The sequence below is a fragment of the Lutra lutra genome, chromosome 7, assembly GCF_902655055.1.
Source record: "Lutra lutra chromosome 7, mLutLut1.2, whole genome shotgun sequence".
In the NCBI taxonomy this organism is placed as follows: domain Eukaryota; kingdom Metazoa; phylum Chordata; class Mammalia; order Carnivora; family Mustelidae; genus Lutra; species Lutra lutra.
In genome coordinates, this window is record NC_062284.1 from 62,703,316 (window position 1) to 62,714,959 (window position 11,644).

Genomic DNA, 11,644 nt, shown 5'->3' on the forward strand with positions numbered 1-11,644 from the left:
GGCATTGGGACTATAGGGGAAGAAGAGAGAAGCCCACGATGACAGCAGGTCCAACATGAGTGGGTGCTTGATTCCAGGCCAAGATGCTGCTGTTCGATTCAGTAGTAATGGGTACACCTATCCATGGTGGGAGGATAAAATGGTACAACTTTCTGAGGGCAATTTATCCATATTTATTACCAAAGAAAAGAAAGTCTTAAAACATAAATACATTTGAGCCATAAATTCCTCTTTTGGAAATTTTTCCTAAGAAAAATCATAATTTGTGTACAAAAATGTAAGCAATGAGGATCTTCAGTTCAACCCAAATATCCTACAGTAAGAGCTGGATATGTAAACTTTATTCCTCTCATCTCAATGTAACCAACAGAAAGAACAAAGAATCTGGGGAAATAATTCATGAGGCATTAAGAAGCAACATAAAAAGACTCAAACCCGATATGGTAAGAGGTGGCACTATGGGAAATTCCTCTTTCCTTTGAGTTTTTTGGTATTGTCCAAGCTTTTGCTTTGAACATGTATTCCTTTTGTATAAGAGGAGCTGCTCTGGTGGAAGAGTGGGGAGCTTCTCTGTAGAGCCCTAGGGGTCTAAAGAACACCATAGATTCTTCCCAACCTCCTCATCTGAAAACGCCAGGTGGTCAGGTCAGAACCAGTTCCAGAGCCCACCTGGTGTCCCTCTCTTCTCTGGAATTTCTGGGACTCTGAACCGTTTATTTGTCAGTTAATCATGTACTACTAAGCTGTTTCTTTGAAACACTATTTCCCTTTAATGGTATCTACAAGATTAACTGTATTACGTAGTTGTTTATACCTAGTACTCAGCAATTCAAATAGCCGCTAGCAGGAGGAAAGTGACCCTAGGATGGCTCTACAGTTTAGATTTTTAGGCCTTTTGCAGCAAATGTAACAAAGGACATATATCCATAATGTAGAAAAGTTGCTATAAATATTAAGAAGCCTTGCTGTAATCAGAGAAATGCAGACTAAAACAATAAGGAGATCCTATCTTTGATCCACTTAAACTATTTAAAAGATTTTTTAAAAATCTTTTTATTTTATTTTTTAAATCTTTTAAAAAAATATTTTTATTTTTTAAATTAAATTAAAATAAATTTAAATTTAATTTAAATAAAATTAAATTTTAAAATATTTTTAAAAATATTTTTAAAAATATTTAAACTATTTAAAATAGCATATTCTGTGAATATGCTATAAATGGAAGTGTACTGTTTCATACATTGATGGTGTTAGTATAAATTCATACAGATGTTTTAGAGGAAATCAATTGATATTGAAGAGGAACAGAATATGCCAATCCAAAATATGCCACTTTGACATAAAGATTATTTTGAGCTGAAGGCGCTTGAGAAGCAGATACAAGAAAAGGTCTCGGCACTTCCCCTATTTGCCTAAAAGCAGGACTCACATTTACAAAGGTGTCCCTCCTCTACCCTTTTCTACCAGGAAGGGTAGAAGTCCATCAACAGAGACAGCTCTAGACGCTCATCAACCCAGATATGGCACCAGAGGAAATCTATATAACAAACTATTAACTGGCTCTTCTCTTCTACTAGTTTCCCCCTAAATTTACCTTCCTACAACTTTCTGCCCTAGGTATTCCAAGTCCTTCTTTGTCTTGTCACTTCTTTAAAAATCTCTTGTTTTCTTGTTGAGATGCTATACAAGCCCAAGTTCTAATCCTCTCTTTGAGTTACTCATCACTAAGTGCTCCCATGTGTGTGCAAAGTACATGTTAATACACTTCGGTTTGTTTTCTGTTTCTTTTATCAGTCTAATTATTGGTCCCCAGCCAATGAACTTGACTGGGTAGCAGGAAAAATAGTAAAGTTTTCCCTCTTCTACAATATCCATTAAAAACTTAGTGGATATTGTCTTTGATCTAAAAATTCTTTTAGAAATCTTTCATATAAAAAAGACTTTCACACATATGCAAAGTTTTATCAGTAGGGATGTTCATTGCAGCATTATTCATAAGAGCAAAATACTGGAAACAATCTAAATGCCCATGAAAAAGGCATAGTAACAAATAAAATAATTTTTATTAATAAATTTATTTAATAAATTAATTAAACTGTTTATATGTCCAGAATGGAAAATTATATATACTTCATTTAATTTTTTTGATAGACAAATATGCAGTGGCATGCAAAGATTTCCAAGATATATGATTAAGTTTTTAAAAAAGCAAGTCAACAGATAATATGTATTACATAATTCCATTGTTTAAAATGAAAAATTCTATATAATCTATTATTATCTGGAAACAGTTAACCATATTGTTAACAGTTCTCTCCCATGAGGAAGGAGCAAGATTTGGAGTACATACATATGTGAAGGGGGACTTGGCATTTTTTATCCTAAAACGTGAACTTTTTACTTTTTATAACAAACATATTTTGTGTGTGTGTTTTACTTGCTTAATTAAAGTATAGCTTAAAAAAGATAATATAACATTTAGGCTTAGGTTGAGGATACCTGAGGGGAAAAATTACCCTAGACTTTGGCAAAAAAAAAACCCTAGAATCTAGTGTACAAAGAGATGTCTTGAGACTTCTCTATTAAACTATGACTTGTGGTATAATACCATGTACATTCCTAATCTCTAGTAGTTTCCATGATACATAAATTTGGACACAATTTTAAGAAATACAGAATCCATGTTTAGTGTCCTCTCCCAGCAGACCTTGTGTGCCTGCCAGGCTGGAGTGTTCTTTACATTCCTAGCAGCAGAGGTTCTGAGGAGACCCAAAAAATAGCCTGAGTTCAGAGGGCAGAAGCAGCACTCTCTAAGGGGAGCTCAGAGTCAGAGGAGAAGCTGGGCCAGGAAAAAGGTCTAGGATCTAAGAGGTGGTCTTCCCACAGCTGCAGGGTTAGCCAAAGAAATGGCTTCCCAAGTACCAAGGACAGCTGGTGGTAAAGGTCAAGATCCTTATGGGCTTCCTCAGACTTCTCAAGGCCATTCCAGTCACAAGATGTCAAAGCAAAGTTTGCTCACAGCTTTAAGGTTAAGCTGAATCCACTCATAAGAAAAGTAATATTTGTGCCCCAATGATTTGTATCTTCCTAATGAAAAGTGGGGCAATGGGGGGAAGGAGCCAGATTACAAAATGAACTATCACCATCCATGTAAGTTCTCCTGTCTCTTCTGTTCACCCCCCATCCTCCCCAAACACCTCCCGTCTCTTAATTCAGCACCTCAGAAAAGTCAGATTCCCGGTACTCACTCTGGTCCATCTCCCTCCTTCTTCTGTCAGCCAAGGCCCTTCAGCTAATCAGTATTAAGATTCCAGACCTAATTGTGTCTTCGAGCATTTACAGTCATCCTCCTAGAACCTTTTCTCGCATCCTGAGTTGGTTGGGTGGGGCTGCCACTTCCTCCTCCTCCTAGGACTCCTCCTGCTCTTAATTTCCCCACTGTTCCGGATGCATCTTTGCATAAGGAAAGAAGTTTCTGTCCTAAGCCTTTTTAAAAATTGCTGAGGGATTTGTTTCTGTGGCCTCCTTTTTAAGCTGAGAAGACTCAAGTGATATGGAAGGCAAAGCATGATTTGATCTGTCCCTTTGCACCTCTGTCACTTTAAGGCTTGGGATTGGGACCCAGTTCACTCTAAGCCAGCTCAGTCTGGTGTCAGGCACTGCCAGGTAGTCAGTGTCCAGATGGGGACGAGTAAGGAGCAGAGCTGCCCTCAGGAAGGTCATTCACCAGTGGTCATGAGAACAGATTTGAATAGCCCATTAGGACCTGGAGACCTTTGCATCTTGAAAAACGAAGTATGTTGACACGGGTGAATTATTATGCCATTGATTAAATATGAAGTTGATAGGGACATGTGAGTGGCTCAGTCAGTTGAACATGCAACTCTTGCTTTTGGCTCAGGTCATGATCTCAGGGTCATGAGATTAAGTCCCACATCTGGCTTGGTACTCAGTAGGGGGTCTGCTTGAGATTCCCTTCCTCTCCCTCTGTCTCTTCTCTTGCCACGCCCCAACCCCGGCTTCTGCATGCTCTCTCTCTCTCTAAAATAAATAAATAATTTTTAAAAAATGAAGTTGGTAAAAGTTTCCAATGACAAGGGGAAATGCCTATAAATAGTGTTAACTAAGGTGTGTGTGGGGGGGGAAGCAGGGTACAAAAACAGTGCAGCTTATCTCAATAGTGTAAAAGATGTTATTTATATAAATAGACCCATCTTTAAAAGATGGAAGAAGATATAAAGTGTGATTGTTTAAGAGCAGTGGGATTGTGAATGATCGTGATTTGCTTATTTATACTTTTCTGAATTAAAAAAAAGTTTTCATGGTGGGAGTTTAAGATGTTTTTAACTAGGGAGGAAAAAAAAATTCTTTTCAGGTGGTGCCTGGGTGGTTCAGTGGGTTAGGCCTCTGCCTTCGGCTCTGGTCATGATCTCAGGGTCCTGGGATAGAGCCCCGCATCCGGCTCTCTGCTCAGCGGGGAGCCTGCTTCCCCCTCTCTCTCTATCTGCCTCTCTGCCTACTTGTGATCTCCCTCTCTCTGTCAAATAAATAAATAAAATATTTTTTAAAAAATGCTTTTCAGAGTAAGGGAGCAAAGTGGTAGGAAGACCATGACTGGAAATCTGGACATGGGTATTTTACCTGATTCACAGTGTAAAGAGAGAAGCGGAAGTATTTAGTCAACACACCTGAAGGAAGAATTTGGTTTGGTGAAGAATAGTGCTGCAGAGAAAACATAAAGCTATTTACATGTTCACTGATCATTGTCAAAGGTATGTAAGAGGTGCCTAATTCCCTGGGTTAATCTGTGTGATTCATCAAAAATTCCCACACCTATTGTAACCAAAGCTTTCTGTCACATCCTCTGCCTTTTTTTAATGTGTTCATGTATTTAGGAAATGATCCTCAATTAGATGCATTAAACTTACTCATTACCAAGTGTTTACTGAACACCTCAGGGACTTTATTTAAAAAAAAAAAAACCTTTGGCTCAGAAAAATATACTTTGGTTACTGGTGCAAAAATCTCTTGTATTAGAACCATATGCTCTTTTGAGGAAAGTGGAATTTTAAAAAACCTCTTTGTAATAGAACTCCTAATTCATACTGAAGATATTTTGAAAATAGAATTTTTAAAATGATTGTATTTATTTATTTGAAAGAGAGAGAGCATGAGCAGGGGAGAGGGGCAGAGAGAGAGGGTGTGCTGAGCAGTGAGCCCAACACAGTGCTGGATCCCAGGACTCTGAGATTATGACCTGAGCCATGATGACAGACCATTAACCGACTGAACCACCTAGGCACCCTGAAAATAGATTTCTTCTTTAATGGTAGAGGGTAATATACATTTTGGTAAATTTCCTTCCTGTTATTTTGTCTATGCAGAGGTGGGATTTTTTCCTTAGTAGTAATCACACTGTATATTGAGGACAGGACCTGCTTAAAGTGTGAATTTCCATAAAAAACAATTTGCCATCTTATTTGAAAATACAGCTTTCACAATGTAATGACTTTTGCCTTGTAAAAATAAACTTTCATGTTTCAAATTCTATTTATTTATTTATTTACTCACTCACTTATTTGGGTGGGGGCTTAGATGAGAAAAGAGGTTACTCCAAAAATAACCACAGTATTACTATTTAGGTTAACAAAAGAAATTTCATTCAGTCAACCTAAGAGCCTCATTAAGACTGGATGTCCTGGGGTACCTGGGTGGCTCAGATGGTTAAGTGTCTACCTTGGGCTGAGGTCATGATCCCAAAGTCCTGGGAGGTGTCCCGCATCGGGCTCCCTGTTGAGTAGCAAGTTTGCTTCTCCCTCTCCCTCTGCCCCTCCTCCTTGCTTGTATGAACACTCTCTCTCTCTCACTCTCAAATAAATAAATAAATAAATAAATAAATAAATAAATAAATTCTTCAAGGGAAAAAAAGACCGAGTATCCCAATTTTCCCTACTATTTTGATGCCTTTCCTTCCTTTGTTTTACAAGTTTGAATGCCCGGAATACTGATGGCACCATATTAGAAGTTTTAAGGCACACAAAGGTGGTCTTCAACCCAAAGGAGCTTACAATCCATTGGTGGAGAGGAAACATGCACAATATCCTCTACAAAGGAAACTGCTCTTCATAGGCTCAAAACAGTGGAAGTCTTCTAGGGAGGAGCTCTGGAAAGGCTTTGTGAACTGTGAGCAGCCACTGGCAGATGAAGAGGATTTTAGAGAGAAAGCTGGTGTGAGAAAGGCATTCGGGCCAAAGACACAGCACCAGTAAAGGGGGAGAGCAGGGAAAGCCAGGGCTTCTAAAACCGGCAGAGGAATTGGCTGCAGCAACCCAAACTCATTTTATAAACCAGTTGTCTTTGGTAGGGAAAAAAAGGAAGAGAGGCTTGAAAGCTCGAAAATGGTGAATAACAAAGCTACTTTTCCTGCACTGCTTTAGAAAGTATAGTTTTATAGCTGCAAGTGACCAGTTTTAAAACCTAAACATCACTGAAAAAATTGAGCTTTTGATTACCTCTAGCTTTTTTTCATACCACAACCTACACCAGCTCCTTCTACATGATTGTCATACCTACCTGGAATCTAGCTAAGCAGTTATATTTGGCAGAAAGTTTTTTTAATGGAGTTAGAATCACATGATTAAGTTATCAGTATCCATCATGGTATTGCAAACCATGTTCATTGACTGAGTATATTACATTCTGTGTATAGATTTTTCTCTAAAAGACAAATGCCTAATATAGTCAAGCTTTAAATTTGGTTTTCTGAACAGAAAAGATTTTCTTCCATAGAATCATCTCTGTTTTGATAGTAGACTAACATCTTCTAGGGTTAATCTACTAGATTTGTCCCATAACAAGGTCGCAAGCTCTGAGGACCCTTAAATCTAAAATAAATACAGAACAGACCCCCTGTAACCCTCTCCTGGCTCCATATCATTGTATGTGTATACTGCTTGAAGATCTTGCTGTTACTTCAATTTCAACATTTTCAAAATTGAATCTGTTAGTCCCACACAGCCCCCAAATTCATATTCTTACTCATCCTTGTAAATATTATAAATCTTCATTAGTTTTTTGGAGGCTTCTGTTTGACGGTTATGTGACCAAATGGATAAGGCACAGGCTTCTGAGTTAGAGAAGTGGTTCAGGATCCTGCTCTGTTCTTTCTGAGATTTAGTGCTTCCCTGACTATAAGCAAGTAAGCCTTGATGAGCACTCTACTTTTACATAAAATGGGGCTGATAGCAGGGCCTACTTCACAGAGTTGCTTTGAGACTCAAATAGATAATGTTTGTAAAAGCCTTAAAGTGCTACACAAACATTAGCCAGTTTTATTTGGCAATAACAGTAATATTTATGATCCTTCAGAATGTGAGCTTCATACAAGAATGTGTCAAGATGGGCTAAGCTTCCCAAAGAGACATTCATGACCATAGAGAACTTGCCATAACCTAGTCCAGCCCAATCTCATGCAGCCTTGTCTCTACTCCTGGCCTGATTATTCTCAAGGGGATGGAAAACATATATGACCTGAACAGATTAGGTCATACCCTTGCTTCAGACTCACCAATGGCTTGCCTTGCTCCACAGTCCAAAATCTTCACATGGCTCACACGTTCTGCCGTGTTCTACCCTGACCACATCTCCAGCCCTATTGCCCACCATTCTTCCTCTCGCTTGCTGATCTTTTCTTGGCTTGCCCAATCCATTCCCTTCCCTGATCACACTCTGTACCCCCTCTCCAGACCTACACTGAAATGTCACTTTATCACAGAAGCTTTTTCTAACTAGCTGAGACCCCATATTTACTCTCTTGGAACGCGTAGCTTCTCCTTCACAGCACCGATCACACTCGAAACAACCATATGTATACTTTTTCTTCTCCTCTAGACTCCCTGCCTCCTATGCATCGTTTGCATGATTCCTCTCAAACAGGCTGAGCCATCTGCAAAATGAAGCCCGTTTTCTATGATACTTGAATTACAACAACACCAATCCCTCCCCTATGAAATTAGCTGGAAGTCAATAACTCCGGAGATCCCCTCCCTCCCCAGAAGTCCTAGATTCCCTCCCCTAGAATTCCCCAGGGTTCCTTACTTTTGTGCACAAATCAGCTCTGCTGCCTTGACCCCTGGTGCCTGTTTGGAGAATGGGAACTCAACCGCAGTCCTTCAAAGATGGGTTGATGGTTCTGGCAGGCTAGATGTTTTCGGCCAACCCCACAAGCTGGGGAGGACTACAGAGGCATTTAGCTATATAGCTGGGAGGGTGTGGCAGAAGGGGTTAATAAGATCGGCCACACCCATTGCCTGGGCAGCTCCTGAACCTCTGCTGTAGACCAGGTTCTCATCCAAACAGCCCCTTCCTGGTTGTGAGTCCCTGCCTGCCTGTCTGACCACAATCTGGACCACCCAGGCCATCAAACTTGTTTTAAGGAGTAAGCATCCAAGGGAAGTTAGTCATAGTTGGTCTCCTAATACCCCCTTTCCAGGTGTTCCTTTGCCACTTGAAAATGATGGAGGAAGAGTAATGGAGGAGTTTCACCTAAACATTAAAACCTAGGGTGGAGGTAAGGCCAGTTTTGCCAACAACAACCCGAAAATGGACAAAAATATGTTTATTCTTTTTATAATGTATGTGTTAATCCCATCAATTATGCTGCAACCAGATTTTGTCTTCAGGCTGAACATAATCCAGTTTCCTCTACTTTTTATTCCAACCCCACCTACCACCAGCACAGTTCACTATCACCCCTCCTGGACCACTCTACCTTCTAACTGGCCTCCCATGGCACACAATCACTATACCACACAACACCCAGAGTAATCCTTCAGAAAGCCAAGATTATCAGATGAGTCCCTTGCTTAAACTCTTCTGTATCTTCTTACTCCCCTTAGAGTAAGGTCCAAAAGATATAATACAGTCTTGTATGTTCTAACTCTCCTCTCCTTTTCCTTGTTCTCTTTCTGCTGCAACCATTCATTCATTTGACACATATTTGCCAAGCATCTGTTGGAAGAAAAGAGCAGCCAGTGTGAGTGGGGTGAGGTTGGTGGGGGGAATGACTTGAGGAAAGGGTCAGAGAAGAAGAGGATGAACCCCACTGGTCATGTTAACTATGGTTAGTTCAGATTTCCTCTGAGCTTTCCTGGTTCTTGGGCACATCTGTTTTCTCACAATAACTTACATGCATTTTCCTGGAATATTCTCCACTCTTTTATTCTGCTAGCTAAATGGTCTTCTTTCTTTAGAACTCTAGCTTAAACATTACTTACTTCTGGATGACTTCCTTGATAAATGTCTCATAGTTTTCATTCGTTTCATTTGTTCAGCCACAAAAATATATTGAGTGTCTGTCATGTGCCAGGCACTGTTCTAGGCTCTGTGGATACAACTAAACAGATTTTCATCAAATTAGAAAGCTATGTGTGGGATGATATGACAGGAAATGTGGTTTACATGGTATACCCAGAATCTGTCTTAGGGAACTCCCTTGAGGAGCATCTCAAAGAGACGGCCATCCTTTGGAGCAACAAAGGTACAGCAAGCATCTCTAGGCTTTGGGCTGAAAGGGACACATCTTATGAAGATATAGTAGGCCTAAGAAAGTAGCGACTTCAAATTAATTGCAGGCACTGATTTGGGATCTAGCTGCTTCTCAAATGGACAGCACTATGAAATCCAAAGTTTATTTACTTAGAAACAGTAGTGATTTCCCTAACCAACCCCACGGAGGACATATGGCTATTAGTGGAATAGACATATGGTTATTAGTGAAGAGATATATGGTTGTTAGTCCCCATAAGAGACATATGGTTATTAGTGAAGAGTGGCTGTATCCAACCTCTGCTGCAGACTCAAGTAGCAAGTTGTTAGGGGCTGCCACTATTTCCCAGATGGAATTCTGCAACCCCAAGTGGTGTCTGGAATGACTCCTTTCAGAATGAGCCTCTGAAAGTTTAAACAAAGAAATTCTGTTTTGTTTTGTTTTTTTTTTTTAAGATTTTTTTTTTTTTAATTTATTCGAGACAGAGAAAGACCACAAGCAGGGGTTGGGGGCAGAGGGAGAGGGAGAAGCAGACTCCTTGCTGAGCAGGGAGTGTAACATGGGCCTCAATCCCAGGACCCTGGGATCATGACCTGAGCTGAAGGTAAATACTTAAATGACGGAGCCACCCAAGTGCCTCAACAAAACAAGTCTTTTTTTAATTCATTCAACAAACATTTTTAATTTTTAATTATGCATTTAAATTTATTTATTTATTAATCATCATTAGTTTTTTTTCATTTTTAATTTTTTATTAATATATAATGTATTATTAGCCCCAGGGGTACAGGTCTGTGAATTGCCAGGTTTACATACTTCATAGCACTCACCATAGAACATACCCTCCCCAATGTCCATAACCCAACCACCCTCTCCCTACCCCCCTTCCCCAGAGACTCTCAGTTTGAACAAATAATTTTGTTGAGAGCTTCCATGAGTGTGGCCCTCAGCTAGATTCTAAAGGTGCAGCAGTAAATAACAGACATGGTGCCTATACTCACAGAGTTTATACTCTACCAAGGGAGATAAACATCTCCAAACTAATTACTTAGCTCCAAGTGAGCAAGTAAGAGGATTCTGAAACCATATTTCAAGAGAGCCTCGTCAGTCTGGGGAAGAGTGGAAGGTGGGGACAGGAAGGCCTCCAGGGGGAAAAAGATCTTTGACTTTGTTTTATAAGATAACTGGAAATTCTAAGTATGGGAAGATGACGCTGAGTGGCAAGGAGCTGAGCAAACACCCTGCAGTAGAAAGAAGCAGGTGTGAGTCCCCTAACATTTCTGAGAGAAGGTCGGTGCGACTGAAGTACCTAGAGCAAAGGGGAGCATAGGATGAGATGAAGGCCAGAGATTTCATTTTGGTGTTATGACAATGAGAAGCCATTAAGGGTTTTAAGTAAGGTAGGAAATGTCATGTTTATGTTTTTGGTTTTTGTTTTGTTTTTTTGTTTGTTTGTTTGTTTGGTTTGGTTTGTTTATTTATTTATTCAACAGACAGAGATCACAAGTAGGCGGAGAGGCAGGCAGAGAGAGAGGAGGAAGCAGGCTCCCCGCTGAGCAGAGAGCCCGATGCGGGGCTCCATCCCAGGACCCTGGGATCATGACCCGAGCCGAAGGCAGAGGCCTTAACCCACTGAGCCACCCAGGCGCCCCTCATGTTTGTGTTTAAAGAGATCATTCTGACTTTATGGTGGAAGAGCAATTGGGAGGGGGGAGCAAAGGTGAATGGAAGGAGACCTATTGGGAGACCCCTGAAGTGAAGCAGGAGAGAAATGATGGAGACCTGGACCAGGGTAGTGGCATTAGAGATGTTCTCAGCAGAGGACACTAGAGGCATTAGAAGGTAAACTGATAGACTATGGTAATTGACTGGATATGTGGAGTGAAGTAAAAGGAGATGTCATGAGTCCTAAGGGTTCTGGCTTCATGCATCTTGGTGGGTAGTGATGCTGTTCTTCAAATAGGAAACACTGGATGAGGACCAAGCTTATGGGGTCAGAGTAGGGGTCAGGTTCAGGATTTGTGGTTGAGTTTGAGATGCCCTTTAGACGTACAACAGAAAGTCTGATTAGGCTGTTAAACAGATGAATTTGGAGCT